Source organism: Varroa destructor, unplaced genomic scaffold (genome assembly GCF_002443255.2).
Source record: "Varroa destructor unplaced genomic scaffold, Vdes_3.0 BEIS01000007.1, whole genome shotgun sequence".
NCBI lineage: Eukaryota > Metazoa > Arthropoda > Arachnida > Mesostigmata > Varroidae > Varroa > Varroa destructor.
In genome coordinates, this window is record NW_019211460.1 from 27,142,732 (window position 1) to 27,161,528 (window position 18,797).

Consider the following 18,797-nt stretch of genomic DNA (forward strand, 5'->3'; position numbering starts at 1 on the left):
TATATATAAGTTGAACTAAAAGTCATCGGATAGTTTGAATGAAAAAGTGTTTTAATAATTGGACAGTTTGTATCCGTCAAAAAAATCAACCGCAAAATATAGAGTGGTTTTAATTATCCAACTTAGTATAACTTTGATATATCTTTCATACTATCCTATATAAAATTTTAATGAGCACAGTAGACATTATTATAGTTATTGGAACGGTCATAACAGGTGGTTGCCTTGTAGTTACTCAAGTGCCAGAGCTATAAAAAGGATGGGGGCTCGGAGCCTACAGGCCCACTTTTTCGTAGCACACTTTCCCCTCTTCTTCTGTTAAACCTGCCAAATCTGATGCGAACACTATTGCGATTAGTGTCGCAGTTACCAGAGGTAAAGTCCATTCGGACGTGAACATCCAGCGGTTGATGTGACGATGCTGGCAGAGGCAGATAGTAGTGCCAACATACTATTAGAGGGGTCAGTATCTGCCTGTCCACCTGCCGCTTTGCCGCTTTATACGTCGGTTCTTACGACCGATCCAACACATTACACACTGTGCTATTACAGCTAAGAAGTGGAGTTGTAGTAGAAAAAAAAGGTGTAATTAGTCCTTGTGGGTCTATCGGGCACATCTATGGTGAAACAACAAGCAGGTAGCCATCGGAACAGCGAGGCGGACTCCGAATAGCAGGGCATCAGAGGAAAAACATCAAGAACAAACAAAGAGAAGGATGCAGCCAAAATGAAACAAAATAAGGTGCAGCTAACTGAACAAAAAAGGCAGTAGCAAAAAAAGTGTACCGTAACCAAGGCTTACGGAGGCCACTAATTAGGCCTACCATCTTTCGTTTCGTTTAAAGGAGGAGTAGCGAGTCCATTACGTCATTGTTGGCTTCAACAAAGCACAAAACAAAGAAGAAGAAGAAACAGAAGGGGACGACAACGTTCATTACCTGAGTTCAGGCTGGAGAAGGTGCAAAGTGTATGGATGCTCGCGTACGTTATGGAGACAGTGTCTGATCCTAAAGTCTAATAGAGACCTAAAGGATCCAACCCGAACTGCGCGTAGCGCTAAGGAAAGTATCTTTTCACGAGGCAGAACAGTGGGAGGGTGACCTTATACGTTGCCCTCACACGTCTGGCTGATCTTACTTTTCAGGCATACGACACCTTTTCCGTGATCTTATATGTTCGCATACGAATACGTGGCTGAGAGGTACTATAGCTTATTTTTGGCTACAATCACTTTCATTAACGGATGTAACAGCAGCCGCACTAACAGCACAAAAGTGGGTGCCTACCCTGGTTTCTCACTTTAGTTAGTCCTGGTCATCTGAACGCCACCAGCGCCAGGCGACTATAGCTGATGCGGTTCAACGTACCGTTGGATGTTACAGGGTTTGTAGAGAACAGCCAGACACCAGAGACACCAGTGTAGCTTGTTTAGTCTTGGGTGAAATGTTTTTCTTTTTCCCTTCTGCTCACTACTGCTACTACATAAAGATGCGCTTAATTCCATCAAAACAACTGCTGCAAGAATCCCGCTGCTGCTGCCGTAACTGCTAGCAGCGAAACCAGTTTTTAGCACCGACATGCGACTGGCCGTGAGTCTATCTATAACCTAAAGCCGAAGTAGTGAGGTCCTAATAGCAGTGAAATACTCTGAGCTTGCAGGGCTCTTAACACAGACTACCTCAGAGGCCTACCTAGCCTAGTCCTTTCAGAAAAGAATGAGGGGGAAACAGCTGCAAAAAAGTTGGGCTATATTTTTTCTAACGTTCAAGCTCATTCGTCCATTCATGAGCCAGCCAGGTTCTTTTTATTTGCCGCCTGCATTGTTTACCATCGATCAGCTCCGACTATGAAAGCGGAAGTTATCGTGAAGATGAATGTGTGGCTGGCTACGCGTCAACGCGATGTTTATAATTGGATTTCATAGCTATTTTGATATTAAGTTGCCTAGAGATTTTTCTAAACATAAGTGAATGCATGACACTGATACATAGAATACCGTAGTGGTTCTCACCTAACTACGACTGTATCTGTATATGTGTGCGATCGTGTACGCCTGTGTTAGAGCGTATGTGGCCAACATTTTGTGTTGCGAAAGCATGTGTTATATTTATCAATCGAATCTGAGCTCCTTTGATTGCGAGTGAAGTCAAGACGGCTCCAAGACGTATACGAATATATACCTACTCAGCAAAGGAAATCAATCTTTTAGAAGCTTTGGGCGTCAGCACTTCATTTGTGCCTCAGCGTGCAGTCCTTCGACCTCGCGCTATCGTTAGAGATTTCTCCTAAGAACACGTTAGTGACGATTCATGCCGCGCCGAAAATAAACACCGACAGCGTCATGTGTGAAACAGAAAGGTATATAAAAAGCATCGATGAGCAAGCTGCGCTGTTTTCCAACTCTAGTTGTTGTGAACATATGGAGTAAAAAAAGGACAGATATACCTGTAAAGTGAAGAGTTTTTTTTTTAAAGACGTTAATTACCTTATGACCCGGTCCTATCGAACAGTTTCTAATAGATCAAGTCTGTTACTCTTTCAATAGAGAAGCACCATCTACAGCGTTGAACATACCGGGTAGTAGCATCGCCACGTATTTGCAAATGTCAGATTCTACAAGGAAGAGTTGCCCTGCACCTTAAATGATGAACGCATAAGTAAGATTATTGCTAATCAGGTCGGCCTGCTTATCCGCTATGTCACATCCCATTCTTAGAGCGAACGAACAGAAAAGCTTCCAACAAAAAGGTTTGTGTCGCCATTGTTGGCTGACACGCAACTACAAACGGGCTAAAACGTATTGATGATAAATTTTCAAACGGCTCCCTGTACACACGTGGTACGTCCTGCGAAGCAGAAGACGCAATGAAATGGTGTCGCCAACGTCCGCATCCATAACAACAATGGCGGGGTTGACAAGTGCGGCCCGTAAGGTCCTATCTAGGCCTGCTAGTGTGTTCTTTTACTCAGACAGTTTGAACATTACCTGTCATGACCCCACAAGTAGGTGTTGGGCAAGCAGTAGATTTTCGACACACATCTGAAAGGGTGATGCAGGGTCAAAGGCGAAACAAATGACATTCTCAATGCTATGAAGGTATAACAGTAGTGTGAGTACTGAAAAAAAAATCGTCTCAGAAATAACCGCAGTCATGGTACAGCCATTAGGATAAAGACAACACGTCCAAAAACGACACGATAGGAAATTATTGCTCACAGACTACTAGATAGTCTGTCAATACGACGCCGTCGATGTGTTAATTGAGTCATAATCGAGAGTGCGAGAAAGGGGGTTCTGATATAAAGAAAATTTAGACAAATTTCGATTTTCACAGATTTCTCTCGCTTCCTTTATCTTTCCATATCTTTCCAACCTAAACACAGATATAATTTACACTTGTCCAAATTTAGCTTACATACCTGGGTCGACAGTGTTGTCAAACTATGTATTGCGAACGTTTCCGTCAACTCATGAGTTGATTGATCTTTTTATTTTTAGATAGTTATTCTTTTATAAAGACAATGTTTGTGCGTATTTAATGTTCTAACAGTTCTACAGATAAATTTCTTAACGTCGTTCCTCCGTGTCGACGATCGTATAGATCCGTGCATGTGTCTGTGTATTGCCGTATTTTGGCTGAACCTTATCGTATATGTATGATACCTGTGGATCAGTCTTGCCACACAATTGCCGACTATGGAACCACACAGACGCATCATGCGGTTACAACGACTATATATAAACACATGGTGAGCCGGTCCACTTATGTTTATAGGATGCAGGGCCATGCGTAAAGTGGCGACCCAGAAGAAAGACCGTTTAACACTCACTCACGACTCACGCTAGCCAACAATGACGCTTTGGCGCAAGGACATACCAGCAACAAACACTGCGCACAGCTTTCTATAGAGAGACGTGAAAATGGAGAAGGAACGGCGGAATAGACAAGCGAAGTCGCGTTGCGAAGTAATATATTAAATAACTGCTTTTGTTCAATTTGATTTTAGCCATCCTGTCTGATGACCTTAAAGGGACATGTATATGTATGCTTTCATTAAGAACCTAAATAGAAAAGAAGTGGATGTTTTCTTGGAGTATCCATTGATAGACAAGTGAAGATCACATACATAATTGTTCACAGTAAAACTTGACAACTTTCCGAGGTTCTATGTTTACTAGGCCAAAATGGGAAGTTGAGCTGCTATAGAAGTTGAGCAACGATAAAGTTACCGTTTCTATTCTCCTCCAAAATCGACAGCTATTAATCCAATCGGAAGTATTTTATTGTGCAATATAATCCATGATCAAATAGGAAATAGAGTGGCCTACTGTTATTATACAATTGGTTTTATCATCTCGTACAACCCGTCTATTCTATTAGAAGCGAAATTTTCGCGGAAAACACTTCTCCTTACTACTAATATGCTACGAATATATGAATACTAATATATCCGTATTCAAAGGATGTGGGAAGCAATGCAATCTATTTCTTACGTAGTCCTGAAGGTGTTTCGACGCTCACTGTTACCCATTCGATAAGCTACTTACCTGGCGAGATATATACGTTAGAAGAAAAGCCAATATGCCCACCCCTAAAATGCTCAACAACGGGCAACGATTTTCATTTACGGAATAATTACTAGCACCCAGCTTAGTTTCAAGGCGCATGTGCACTAGGCCCTTGATAAATAGTATTTTTTGTGCTGGAACGGGGATCAAGCTGCGTGATCCCCGTGAAATCATATTTCGTACTGATCGTACCTAGCTGCTCAATCCGCTGTATTAGCAGCATAAAACATTAGAAAAAATATCTTGAGCCTCAGCTGAGGATGGAGGTGTCGGCAGAAATTCCATAGCCACCATCAAACCTCAACAATAAAGAAAAACTTGCCGCGCTGCATTAGTACTTACTTTTTAGGGTTTTTGCTGACTCGCAATACTGTTCCTCTATATACTAAACGAAATGGATACGTTACCGTATGTTTTTGGTGCTGGTTGTCCATTGTGAAAACGAACAAAGCTTCAAAATGGCTTTATCTTAATAACTGTACTGAAGAATCTAGATATGTATCGTGTCTTAGAGAGTGTTCCGACGCGGGTCGACAACCCGATGAACCACTTTGGCACATGCTCTGCTGGAAGGTTATTCCCGAAAAACAAAATGAAAAAGATTTGTTTGGAACGATTTTTTTTATTTTCACCACAACACATATAGATGAAGCCTATATTCAGAAAATTTAAAAACATAGGGCTGGTTTTGTGGGTGGTCTGCGCTACAGCCGTAAGTGACGTGGGCCGATTTCATGATTTCGAGAATAGATCCACGTATCGTTCACAGGTCTTGAAATTTCGAAAAAGGCCAATAGGCTTAAAAGAATTTTTTTCTGGAACGAATTGGGAGATACCCATAAATTAAAGATGTAGGATTCGTAGGCACTGGCTTGGCTCTTTATTCTAATTCTGCTTCCAAGGCACGACATGTGTCTTTCGCCTACTTAACCTTTCTGCTCGCAAAGTATTTTAATATAACTTATAACAGATATTCCTCTGAGCCGGCTTTAATACACGTCTATTTGTCCTAACACACACACATATATATATATATATATATATATTTTAACTGGTAGTGACGTTTACTCGGCAAGCCTGCGCGCTATATCATGAGCACAGGTTACAGCTCTGTACTTCTCAGTACGAAAAGCGCTTCATGAAGCTCTGATTTCATATGTACTTTTCCCATTAAAACAGCAGAATCGAAAAGAAAAAAAACCGTATCATATTATTGACTGGAGTAATTTCAGATAGTGGACCGATCCCATATTCCACTATAGAATACTTTGAGCGTCGACTGTTGGATTAGTTATTGCTTTGTGACCACTAAAATATTATAGATCACTGCGTTCTCTAATTCCGCGCTGGCTTCCAGCTATACTTCCATTAGAAATTAATTTTCGGCATTGTTTTAAAAATTGCTGTGCTGAAGTGCAAGCAGTACCATTGGGCTATGTGATACATTTTTTCATCGATGCAGTCGATTTCAATAGGTTGCTGATATAGCTGAGATCGAAGGGGGCTCACATCCAGTAGACGTCCTTGGCTTTTCTCCATATTCGTATGCCAAACGGCGAAATTTGCTTCGGGGTTTCGTTGTGCACATTTCGATTGAGTCCGCCATTCAAGGTAAATGTTTTTTTGCTGAAAAAAAATCTTTTATTGAGCTTTTCAACGCTCGACAGTTCGATGATGACATTGAATCAAACATTTGAATGATACAACAGACGCAGACATCTATATATACAGGCATTAGACCAATCCAACGGAAGTCTCAACGATGACCCCGTTATGTGGAACCTGTATAAAAAAAAAATATGACAAATTATTTTGCCATGGCCTGTTATAATATATCGTGCATGTTTATCTCAATAGCGCAGTAGCTTTAATACATGCAAGCATTCTTTAACAAGATAACCATTGGGAGACAACTGGACAGGGACAAGGTTTTGACCATTTATCCAGACGCCATTTACAAGGATACATGTCTCTAAATCGAAGTTAAATGCTATAGAGTAAAATGTCCATAGGATAAAATAATGGCTTAGGAAGACTAATCGTGTAAAATAAATGTAATTCAGCTGAACGGTGGTACGAACCAGGCAACATAACGATGGAACGTTATTCAGTCATCGCGTGCAGCAAGCGGAACGACAAATACAATTGTGCAGACAGTTTGTTACATACATAGTGACATTAGATCAGCCTGGAAGTGTCTGGCGGATAATGACTACTGGGCTGATCCTGAAGACAAACATACTCGGGATGAAACTATCAGTTGAACAATAACAGAACATGAATTTAGCCAATGAGGGTCAAAAGCATGTACAAAATACTTTTCAACATTGCTAGCTAAAAATTATAAATTTAAACGAATTAGATAACTTAGAAGGCTACTGGTTACTTGTTGGGATTTCCATTGAGATTATCAGGTATAACTTGATGCGCTACCTATATAACGAAAAACTTACTGGTGATGCAGACGAGCCGCCTTTCCACCGTGTGAACAGTGCTTGAACGGTCCTCTATAATCTATATTATATAAGATTTAACTGCTCTATTGGCAGCTTGCTTTTTGTTTGTTTCCCTTGAAACAAGCCTCATTTGCACGCACCATTGTCGATAACTATTCGTCAATAATGCTACTTCTCTTGCAGTTGAGACTCGTAACTTAAAACTGTTGCGTACAATATTAATAGCATTTTCGACTAATTGACCGTTAACAAAGCGTGACAAACGCCTAGACCTTCGCCAGTTACTTTTACCTAACAAGCAATAACTTCCAGTAGAAATAAGGTTTTTTTGCTGAAAGGTGCCCTTGGTGAAAGTTAGAAGACGCTCCATCTTCATCCGTCTTTGACGAGCATCGAAGACCGCTCTGAGGCGTAACAAGGTCGTACCCGAAAAGAAGTGAGTACTTTAGATCATAGCAGCCAACAGGAATTACGCCCAGTACCCATGTGTACTACTGGCTAGGAGCTGAAACACATTAGAATTCAGCAATTTACTCTTTATGGGAAAACTATCTAAGTTGCTTCCTCTATTCCGACGTTTGCTCAACGTAAGCCATCGATACGTAATTTATGTGTGTATATAAACAACACCATTATGTTTGTCCGTTGAACGTTGACGAGACAAGGCGCAATAGTGTCCTGCGCTCTATGACCGTTGTTCAATAATCTGAGGAATCAATGGCGCAGCCAATGAATCGCGATATGCTAGCTCAACGAAAATCAAGCCGGCTCTATGAAGCAGCAGAGGCATACTACATTTCATTGCAATTCCGATTAGTGATAATGTGAGCTGGAACTGTTCTGGAGTTGGGGTGCACGCCGAATGCATGTTTTCCCTAATTACGTTTTAATCACCGCAATCAGATCACTCGTTCATGCGAAACTGAGTTAACTCGAGTGTATGAAGAAGCCTCCGACGCTTCATTTTCGCGTGCATTTATTATTTTGCTGTAGCATATTCAAACATGTGTTTGTCATTCCTCGTCATGTCCTGAGACGTGGTACGTAAACTGTACAGAGGCCACTAAAGGAGGCACACTTTAAAAGTTGTTCTGTGCTAGCCCCCCAGTCAGCAATTTGCCTAAGTCAATTTTTCGCAAATCAGCCTCCAGGGCGCTCAAGGCTACCGCGCAGTCATAGCTCCGAACGAAGGAATAGGATGCTATTAACAGCAACCGTTACGCCTAAGCGAATCTATATTAATTGCCTCTAGCTAGAGGGCATATGTAAGAAAAGACAAAAATAGAAAAATAATTGAGTGTATGTTTGTTATACGCTAGCTGCAGGAAAAAGAATTGCCCAGTTATTCAAAAAATTCTACATCGAACTAAATAACACAATATGAACAGAAGGGCAAACGCTACTTACGCTGACCTATTTAGGGGGTAGAGTGTACGATCTGTAAGCGGTTCGAATCGCCATGACCTTGAGCAGGCTTTTTGCGTAACGGGCTCCAAATGTCATTGAACGGCCTGCGCTTTACTCATGTGGTCAAGCTGATTGTGCAAACATTTTCCGATACATGATCATCTATCGATAGGTCTTCTTAAGCAGTGTACGCCATAGTATATGAAAAGCCTATATTTCGTCTCATGATCTGGGACCTTACAAGTAAAGGCATAACGACCAATCAGATGCAAACAGACCTCGGGTGCCCACTAACACAATCATATACGTTTCTCACAAATCGTCGGTCACGTCGCACGTACACACGTATATGCGTTATGTGTTGGTGATGTATGTTTGTACGTGTTTAAGCCTATCGCTCATACAGACGTAGGTAATGGTATTTTTCTGTCCAGTCGGGAGAGGCACTCGACTATAATTGTCTAATGACAGACTTGACCATCAAAGCTACGGCTGTGCGATACAGAATACGGCACAGAAAGTCACTACTGTTAGCGTTTCCTCGTAGCAGCGTTAACTGTATAGTTTATGAGGTGTCAACATCTTGGCAGCGTAGTTCAGTCTAACTAATGTAGTAACAATTGTTCTACTATAGTAATTGGAACGTTTTCTAGATCACTTTAGAGGTTAATTTGTTGCTAAATCTTGAATGAACCATGCCCATGTATAGTTTTTTTTCTTTCTTGGCATTATTATACATCAAGAAATGCTCAATCATCAGCTAGAAATAAGCTGTTGGGCCGCTTAGCACATTCCTTTAAGCAGACGTTCGTGGGCCGCTAATTATATAGAGTTTGCTCGATAAATCATTGTTTGATTTAAAGATGTCGATTGTTCGCATGACTCTGTCTAAGGAGGAACCGTGCACTAAATACTCCTGACTGATCAAAGCAATAAGGTACTGACAAATCAAAGGTATGGTATGCAACATATCTGTTACAAACAACTCTACGGGAAGGTGACACTGGATAAATAAGTTCTGTTAGACAATATCTCTATTTGTAGTTGGTTCGTCTAAGCGAAGACAAAATGCTTCATCAGGAACTTCATATGAATGAATGCTCGTCTCAATTTACTCTAGAACGCCAGCGTCCCTAGGCAATTGATAATAAACCGGTACACATAATATATACTATTAGGAATAAGCACATACTGGGGACTGTAGAGGAGTGTACGTTCGTTCATTCGTGAGTCTCGCAGTGTGTATAAAATTAGCATAAACGCTCCTATTGCAACTTCTCCTTCACTTAGGCCTAGATTCTGTGTTATTCCGCGGCTGGGTATTTTGCTTTGACCTAAGTTTACCTTTCTGCGTAATACAAACAATCCAATAGTCAGTCCCTAACGAGTAAGTTCGACTTGATACAAGTTTCCTGTTTAAACAGCCATAAATAAAATGAAAATGAATTCAAAAAAGATTCTCAGCACGAGTCCGATGCGCGACATAAGCATCACGTGTAACACCTTCCAATCGGTAATTAGCTTATACGTAATACAGTAATTAAATGCGTTTTGGATATGAGCACTTTGATATGGCTAGTCTTACCGCAAGACCTTACAAGCCCCAGCAGCGAGCTGCACATGACGAATTCGTGACGACGCGTCCAGTCTTAGATTATCGCCTAAGCAATTCAGTTACAAATGCTGAACACTGGCAAGAACTGTTGCACAGCAGCGATCGACGGAGCTAAGTGGGTTGGGTTTCCATGGAGAAATAGGGAAAGACCAAATAGCCAGGTGAGCTAGTACGAATCCGGTCCATTCTTCATTAACACACATAAAAATGATAGAATGAAGAGAAGAGCTCGAGGGTCGATGGTGAGAAACGAACTTCAGTCTATTATATTTCGGTCCATGCAGCAGTCGCCAGCCGTAACTCCCAAAAAAAGGCAGACGAAAGGATGAAGCCCATGGTGGCCATAACATGGCCGCAAAGCCAATTCAACGTTATGAGACAAACATCATAAGTACTCTACGAATATTAATGTAATATGCAATAAACTCCTTGTAATCTTTTAGCTTCTTCTACTTACCGAGGTAGATATTCTTCATATCGAACTAAGGAAGTCTAAGGACAGCTTGGAAGTTCAACACCTAGTTCTTAGAAGTTTGTTACAAACATTTTGATTTGAACAAAAGTTCTGCACAGATGTCAGAGCTATGATGCAGGATGGTTACAGAAACAAGTGCCGTTTTTTGAGTTAACGTATACAACAACTACACAGACAGATTAAACCTCAGATGTTAACCTAAACGGTCTGTAGATACGCGTATATAGTATGGTATGGAAGTCCTAGGCACGTCAGTGGTTGAATAATGCTTCTGGTGTCATGAAGGAAGCAAACATAAGCTAGGGGAACGCTTATAGGTTTCCATATATATACATACCTAAACCTTACTATATCCCAGCAATAGGACTGACGCTCTATAGAAAACCAATGTGTCATTTGTAGTCACTCAGGATTATGGATCATCTCTATTTACCATTTAACCGAAACGTAAGAACTAATTCATTTATTTAATATCTTATAGTGTTTTGTAATGGAAATCTTTTGCAATAGCGATGCTTCTTCCTTACAAGTCAGTGTTCGGTCGCCAAGTGCTGAGGGCATGTGCTTTTATATTGACTGGAGCCCTTAATATATAGATCAGCTGTACGCTGTCATAGAAACGACACGTAAGAGTTTTTCCTTGATACTTAAGTGATATAGTGGCTTACTTGCCCTTATAGCGAGACAGTAGGACGCGAACACAAATACAGATGCATGCAAGTGAGTATGCTCTTCTATCGTGAACCACCAGGATCTATTTTTTTAGCTTCATCAATTTAATTTATTCTAGTCTAAGAGAAAGCCAGGTCCAAGTAAGCGACCCCCTAACGGGACGGGTTGTTTATCATATAAACGTGATAAACCAGACGAATAAGACCGACAGATGTTTCTTTGTTGATCGCTAGTCTGCAACCAAAGCAAAATCGTTCACTCGTTTTTTTGCCTTCGTTGTCCGATATAAATAAGGTCTTATTTTTCTGTGAATACATTTCACTCTCTAGTAGCAGATTCGATTACCAAGCGGTTATCGAGGGTATGCGGCTGAGTCTTGACAAATAAGCCACTGGTGTCTTGTGTGTGGCTTCATGATAAGTCAAACGACGGTGATCGAACACTGCTGCAGTGTTTTAGTAGGCTAAGAAAGCAGGTACAGCAGCGTGAGATGGCAGCTGAAGAAGGTCTAGCGAAAAGCACCGTACCCACAAATAGCTATTTATTCTAACACTCGACAAAACTGGAACTGAGATGACCGACCGAACATTTCAGTCTGACTCGTAATAGGTTTTCTTCATTACCAAAGTATGCCAATATACACGCATCACATACGAGCGGACAGGCGGTCGGTTCTAAAGTGGCTAGTTCTGCGAAAATAGAAAAGCGGTGGTAAAAATTCAACTCCGATCGAACAAGGTTGTGGGAAGAAAACAAATTTTGTGTGGGCATTTATAATATTCTCGTATGAACTTTCGTTTGTCTTTCACGGAAACGGACTAAGTTATGTTTCTAGATAGAAATATGTAGTAGAATAGTAGTATGTTAGGTCCGATCTCCATACGACGTCAGGATAAATTCAACTATCCTTGCAAGCACGTACATCACTTACAGCTTGCCTGCCTTGATGATGTAATGCGTGGCTAACAGCTGGCGACAGGGGTCTTATACCCAACGGGTTAACAGCTGGATCCTTGTGTTTTTTTATGAACGAAGTTCAGTCTAATCTAGACTGAACTTAGTTTAGTCTAAACTTCAATGTTTGTCTGGATGCTTGCACATCGTTACATGTCCTGCGACCGAACGGTATATACTACACAATACATTGAAGGAGAAAATTAGAATGACGTCCACTTGATATACGTATGTCAGCTTTTTTTAAAAGATTATTTTGTAAATCTTGACGACAGCCACCTAGCTTCATATCATCGTATTTGCCACAACAGTGAGGGACACGTCCTTTCTGCAGTACCCACTAAACTGACATCCTTGCTTGCCCCGACGTTAGTTTGGTATTTGTTTTAATACTATTTTGGTTCGTATGTCAGCTTAACAGCTAAATAAAAGCACTGTTTTACAATTAATTCTAACAGCTAAAAAAAGGGACGCTTTACATAAGAATAACGTCTTCTAACTATATGTGTGGGCTTTTTGACATTTGTTATGTATTATAGAACGATATAATTTATAATTAAAATTCAATTTCTACATGGGCTAGGAAGTTAACGGTACCCTTCTAGTTCCTTCTTGCTTTCGCTTTAATTTTGAATAATACCGTAACTAGGCAGACGTTCAGAAAATTTATGAAAACTTTAAACTGATATACACTTCGAGAGGTTGGTTGCAAGCGAATGGTTGGGCGCCGACGATATCCACACTTCTTGGACGAATAGTAGAAGGCGCAGAAGTAAAAAAAAAACATACCGAAGCTAAAGTTTATAAGGTTCTGTACAGGTTCGGATTCAGTATATAACCTCCATATGTTTGTGGATGAGCCGTCTGATTCACGTGCGACTGCGTGATGTTGTATACAAGCAGTAATGCACAACGATTTAAGGTCCATTCTACAGTACGAGCTGTTCCGTCATAAGCGTACACTGGTACAACTCTAGATTATCCAATGACGATATTGGATTAGCTAGGTTTATTTTTGATAGCCTACCTTTCAGCCAAATAGGACATCGTCATAAAGGGATACCTAGAAAAGAATCACCTAGTAACAAGTAAACTAACAAAGAATACAGCTGAAATACTAAAAACTAGAATTTCTACATTCAGTTGCCTATTTCACATCGTGATTATAAAACTTTCAGAAATTTCCAAATGTTTGATTATGTTAGATTAGCATCAAAGATACAGCATAATCTCAGCGCTACGCTACATATATATCCAGAGAAGTTTCATCCCATAATATACAAGCTCATAATATACATACATAATATACATAATATACACCCCCCTCCCCCCCCCGCAAGGATTGGCGCATTAAGTGGGTCCCATATGAAAAACCTTGCTGCGTGTGTACTTCACGCAGCCCAGGAATAACTACATGCCTAGCTCTAAGAATTAGCTTTTTAACAATATTCTATAAGTTTATGTCTCATAAATTCAAAATTAAGGGGCGGCGGCCACATACAAACTACAGCAAAGTTGGTCTCTGGAATCAACAAACCGCTGCTTCCTAGAACCTACACGGGCTCTAATGCTGCAGACAGCGTCCTTTAACGGGATCCAAGAGGTCGACAAAAATGCATCAGTCGTTTCAATTCGAGGGTGGCAGAGTATGCCATCAGAGATACTACCCGTCGGGCGATCTAATGTTTTGGGGCTTAATAGCAAGTGGGTCTTCTTTTGCTTCCGGTTCGACAGACACGTTCATCAGCGTCGGATAGATCAGTCCGAGAAGTGCTATATGCCTCCGCATATTTTCTGTGTGGTTGTAATTAGAGCAAGTCTATATATATATATATATACATATACATATATAACACACTCCTGTAGCTTTGTAGTATCCGAGCTTGCATAATGGTGTCCAATGGGCAGCTAAATTGATCGATTTGCTTGACGGCATCACATCTCTTGTTAGCCTTTGCCAGCTGTGAAAATGTACTATACAAATGAGGTACGTATAATCAACGGATACATAACCCCGCTACCGATTGACATCGATTATTATATAATACTTAGTCACATAGTAAAAGAGTCAACGATCAATTATAGTCATCATTGTAGCTAGTTCGGATATAGGAAGCAATGGCTTACGGATGTGATATGTTAAATTATGTATCCTGCAATCATACACACGAGTTTGTTTATTCAGTTCAATTTTTAAATGTTTTACTTTGCCTTTCTTTCTTTTAGTGATAAATTTAGAATATGACGTGTTGTTCTGTTCTTTATTTTATTGAACTTTAGAACTCCAGAACTGCAACTCATCTTCAAATAAACAATTCCTCCACTGGCGTTTTTCTTTGATTCACTCTCTCTCGCTTTCGCATCGTTTCTGATGGCCATGTATCAGTTCAGAGTCATTAGTTCAGCAAAAACAACGATAGACGGCCGTCGTACGATCAGAGCAGCAACATAAACCAGACTTCTCTATCACCGGTAACATCTCTCACACACGCAAAGATATATACGCAAAATACCTTAGGCATGGACAAAATAAAACCTCTCTTAACAGAGTAGAAGGTAACGTCGGTGCCCAGAACTTCGAACGAAACAAAGTCAGCCCGAAGCGAGAGGAAATGGGCGGATGGACAAGCCAGGAAACTACGCCTATTGGAACAGCTTTGAGCATACAAGCGTACCAGCTCAAAAGTCGACTTAGCATATTTAACGGTGCTCGCATCGTCTGAAAGTGGTGCTCGTGCAGCTGCTCACGCGACCTTCCGCCACCCATTGCCATCTGTGCTGCGGTAAGCGCTCTCGGAGTTTCTGCGAATCGGCACTTCCCGTTCGCGGCCGTTAGGCCAGCAGACATCAGTCAGTGCATCTCTGTACGTGGCTAGCGCGCAGGACAACACGGACAGGTGAAGTAAGCCTAAGCAAAGCGCATGAACTGGCGGACGCTTAACCTCGCGTGCTGCTATGCCGTTCAGCTAGGAGCTCTGACAGAGCTTGGCGCTACGCATTTGTTTGGTTTTCGCTTGTCAGCGTAGTTCAATGACATGACGATGTCTTGCCAGTACGAATGATATAATTACAGCCATTTTGAAGGTTAAGGAAATTGTCGAAGAGCCGTTTGCGCAGGTTCGGTCATAGGCTAGGTTAGAGATCCACTAGAATGATTGCAAGATGTAGACGTATTAGCGTCCTATTTATCCCACAAGTGATGAATGATTTTTGATGAGAAGTGGGACATAAAAGAGTGCTTGTCCAAACTCGAATCAATTGCTTGTCTACTGTTTTTTCTCGTTGTCGATCATTTTTGTAAAAGTCAAAATAGTTGCAATTTATGAATGGTTTTGTATTTACGTTGGTGGAAATGGTGGCGTTCAAGCACAGCAACAAATACATGCACATATTTTTTTATGTGTTTATTATATTATTTTAGCTAAATTAAATCATTCGAAAAGGACATTAAAAAAGGCGAAACAATTAGACGAAAAACACGTATAAGGACCAAGGGTCTCAAATGTCCTATCAGTCGAGCAGTAAGCACATAATTGCAATATAATATTAATTTGATGCGAGTATAACTAGAGTGAAGAACAGGCTGCGAATTCTCTAAGTAAATTCTAAATTTTATTCAGCGCCGCGCCTAGGCTTTGTTTTGCCAGAATATTGTACATGCATATTTAGGTCAGACAAGCTACGATTGCCCTTTAACGTAGTTGAGACGTAATTGAAGACAACAGTCCAGCACCCTACTTTCGTGGTTCGTTCACTATATAGCGCTGCATTTACCTGACGGGCGTTCAACTAGATCTATCCTATTTCGTAGATAAATCTGACGAGTATCAGTCGGCTGAGATGATAGACGATGGCGGGAAAAGAAGGGAGAGAAAACGAAGTTGAGATCGAGACAGACTGAGGCTAAGCAAAAAACAACGAACTGTAAGGAAGAAACTATCTGTGTGTACGGTTCTTACCTTTAGCCTGTCAAAGCTGGATGCCACTGAGTAAATGAGTGGGTGAGGCAATATAAGTGACACGACGCTCTGTCTGGCATCACCTCATGCTGTTGGAATTGGCATTTTCTTTTTTAATTTCTCTATGTGTTTATGCTTGCATATCCCTCCGTCTGTGTCGTTGTCTGTTTGGCAGCGTGACGGTGCATAAGTCGGGCGTGACACAGTCGAGGGGTGGAGAAGTTTGAGATAGGATGGGTGCGGGAAGGGCATCAAAATTCGAAGCGCTGGGCCTCTGCTTGCCCACCCATCACAACCTCTCAAAGAACGACATGCATGAGATACGAGACGCAAGCCGCTCTCTGGCGAAGGCAGGCCGTAGAGATGAATGATAACGCCAGGTTCAGTCTCCTACGAGTGAGATCGCACAAAATGTTTTCATTTCGGTGACTAGCAGCCATAAGCGCATTAAAGCTGCATTGGACCAGTGAGCAGTCTGCTAAAACGCACAGGAGTAGCAGTGTTCGTAGATTTCGCTTCGACCTGACCCATGAAAAACTCTACCGATAGGACGATAGTAACAGTAGTAGCTAGGGCAGTATCGCGTGTTGTGTCCTCCTTTAGTGCCTCAATCAAGGCCATAGGAACAACTAGAAGTTATGAACGGCATCAAGAACATCATTGGTGCTATGTATGTCCAGGGTACGATCGATAAATAATATGGCTCCTAAAGATATATGTATATATAAAGGTTTAAGTTAAAGTTGTTGTAAAATTGAGTAACGCACGTAATATATCGTTACATATTGTTAGTAATATATTGTACGCAACACCACTATGTGCATGGTCACTGAATATAAGAAACCATTCTGATAACTTCTCTGCGCATGGAATCGTTCTTCATATGCATATAAGCTCAGCAACTTATACAAGTTACGATAATGACTTTATCATCGGGTAGTTTGTTAGGGTCCTAAACACACGACGAGGGATTTTCTAAGTAATGTTCGTTACACTTTATTTATCAGCATTATTACGACAAGGTCACTAAAAACGCTATTTATCCGAATAAAATAATAATAATAATAAACTGTAAAATCTTGACGTTCGCATACAGATCGGTGTCTTCACATAAACGTCAATATAGTCGTAGATATAACACTCAATTCAAATATGCCATTCGGTAAAACATCGAAACAATCGGTGAAATTGTGGAGAAAACACGAGTTCGGGCTTTTTGTAAATATCACTACTGCTGGCAAACGCGCAGCTTTTAAAAGCCGAGCAAACGTTTGGGGTGTTTTTTTTTATATAGATGTGGCTTAAACCAGTACTCGCAAAATGGTAAGGGTACTTGCGCCTGTGCGGACCTCTGTATCTATCCATGATGAGTTGCCCTCAGGGCATTGTAACCAGTATGCTTTCATAGGGAGAGACGAATGCAACAGGAAGAGTACACCCTGTAGGAGGACATTTTGATGCTGAGGCTGATGCCACATTGACAATTACACAGCCCCGTCTAGTTTGGCTGCGGTCACTTCATGAGTCATGGGTTGCATTAACGAATAACTTATGAATGCATTTTACGCAATAGTAGGGTTCTAGCGGCATTAGAAAGTAGGATTAGAAAAGTTAGGCGTTGTTCCACTACTAAACAAGCGTTACGTTCGTTGACTACGATCGAATCTGAGTGCGATAACGCTATTGCGAGAAGTTGGTCCACGGAAATTTTAAGATAAGCCATGATTTGAAAAAAATTACTGTTTAAAATCGTGTATATATATATATATATATATATATATATATATATATATATATATATATATACACGATATAACCACGAAGCTTTGGGCGATTTTCGCCTTTCTAGAGGGGAAGTGTTTGCTTACGTCAGTTATTCAAAAGGATTATTGTTTGATGTAAGGTTACTCGTGTATGAAACCACACCAGAAGCTATTCAATTAGAGGGATAGGAAAATAGTTTGGCATTCAGAATTGGTCTTACTCATCAGCGAATTCAGACAACTTTTTGTCTTCAGGTTTAGACTCAGAGTTATAGCGGCAACGTACTAATATCATGCAATACTCAGACATGGATAAGCCCATATTACGGCTACAAGTTGATGAGATCCGATAAGTTTGTTACATAGGAATTTATACTTAAGTAGGTATATGCTTGGTTGGAGCCTTGCCTAACAGCCTAAACTTACCTACGTTAGCGTATTCATGCCTCTAAGCTATAAATATTCATAGCTGCGCTTACGGTGAGTTGGAATAGCATTACAGATATGAATTTAACAGATAAGAAGGAGTTAGTTACCCTGAGGTAGCACATAAGGCTGTGATAGCTTTATTAAAAGCGGTGATAACTAATTTCCCATAATAAGACTAAAAATAATTGATATACAGCAAGTGTATTTAAAAACTCTAATATTACATCAAGTACCCTGCCCGAACCTGTAACTTATCTAAAACTGACTTAACGATTTCAGGTTTAGTACAAGTAAGTCGTCTTAAACTTGTTATAGCATGCGTGTAACAATGCGTGTTCAGATACATTCGTGCTATTTTTCTAGTACTTATGCACTAATTTTTTTATTAGTTTATTATATAAAAAATGCTAGTCAACTTTGGAGAAATGTAACTGACTTAACTAAGGTAAAACACGTTTGATTTAGCCCAAGGAAAACGATCTTTATGAAAGTGACAC

The 18,797-nt window shown here is 40.6% G+C and overlaps 1 protein-coding gene and 1 long non-coding RNA gene across 8 annotated transcripts in view; one reads left to right on the forward strand and one right to left on the reverse strand.

Annotated features, from left to right (window-relative positions):
* The window catches only part of LOC111254102 (uncharacterized), a 93,957-nt gene that overhangs the window by 32,449 nt on the left and 42,711 nt on the right, over positions 1-18,797 (forward strand). The window lies entirely within an intron of this gene.
* LOC147754519 (uncharacterized) lies at positions 5,173-11,044 on the reverse strand. Its single transcript, XR_015317576.1, has 2 exons — positions 10,506-11,044; positions 5,173-6,196 (listed from the first exon to the last, which is right to left on the reverse strand). It is a non-coding gene; the product is annotated as an uncharacterized LOC147754519 (long non-coding RNA).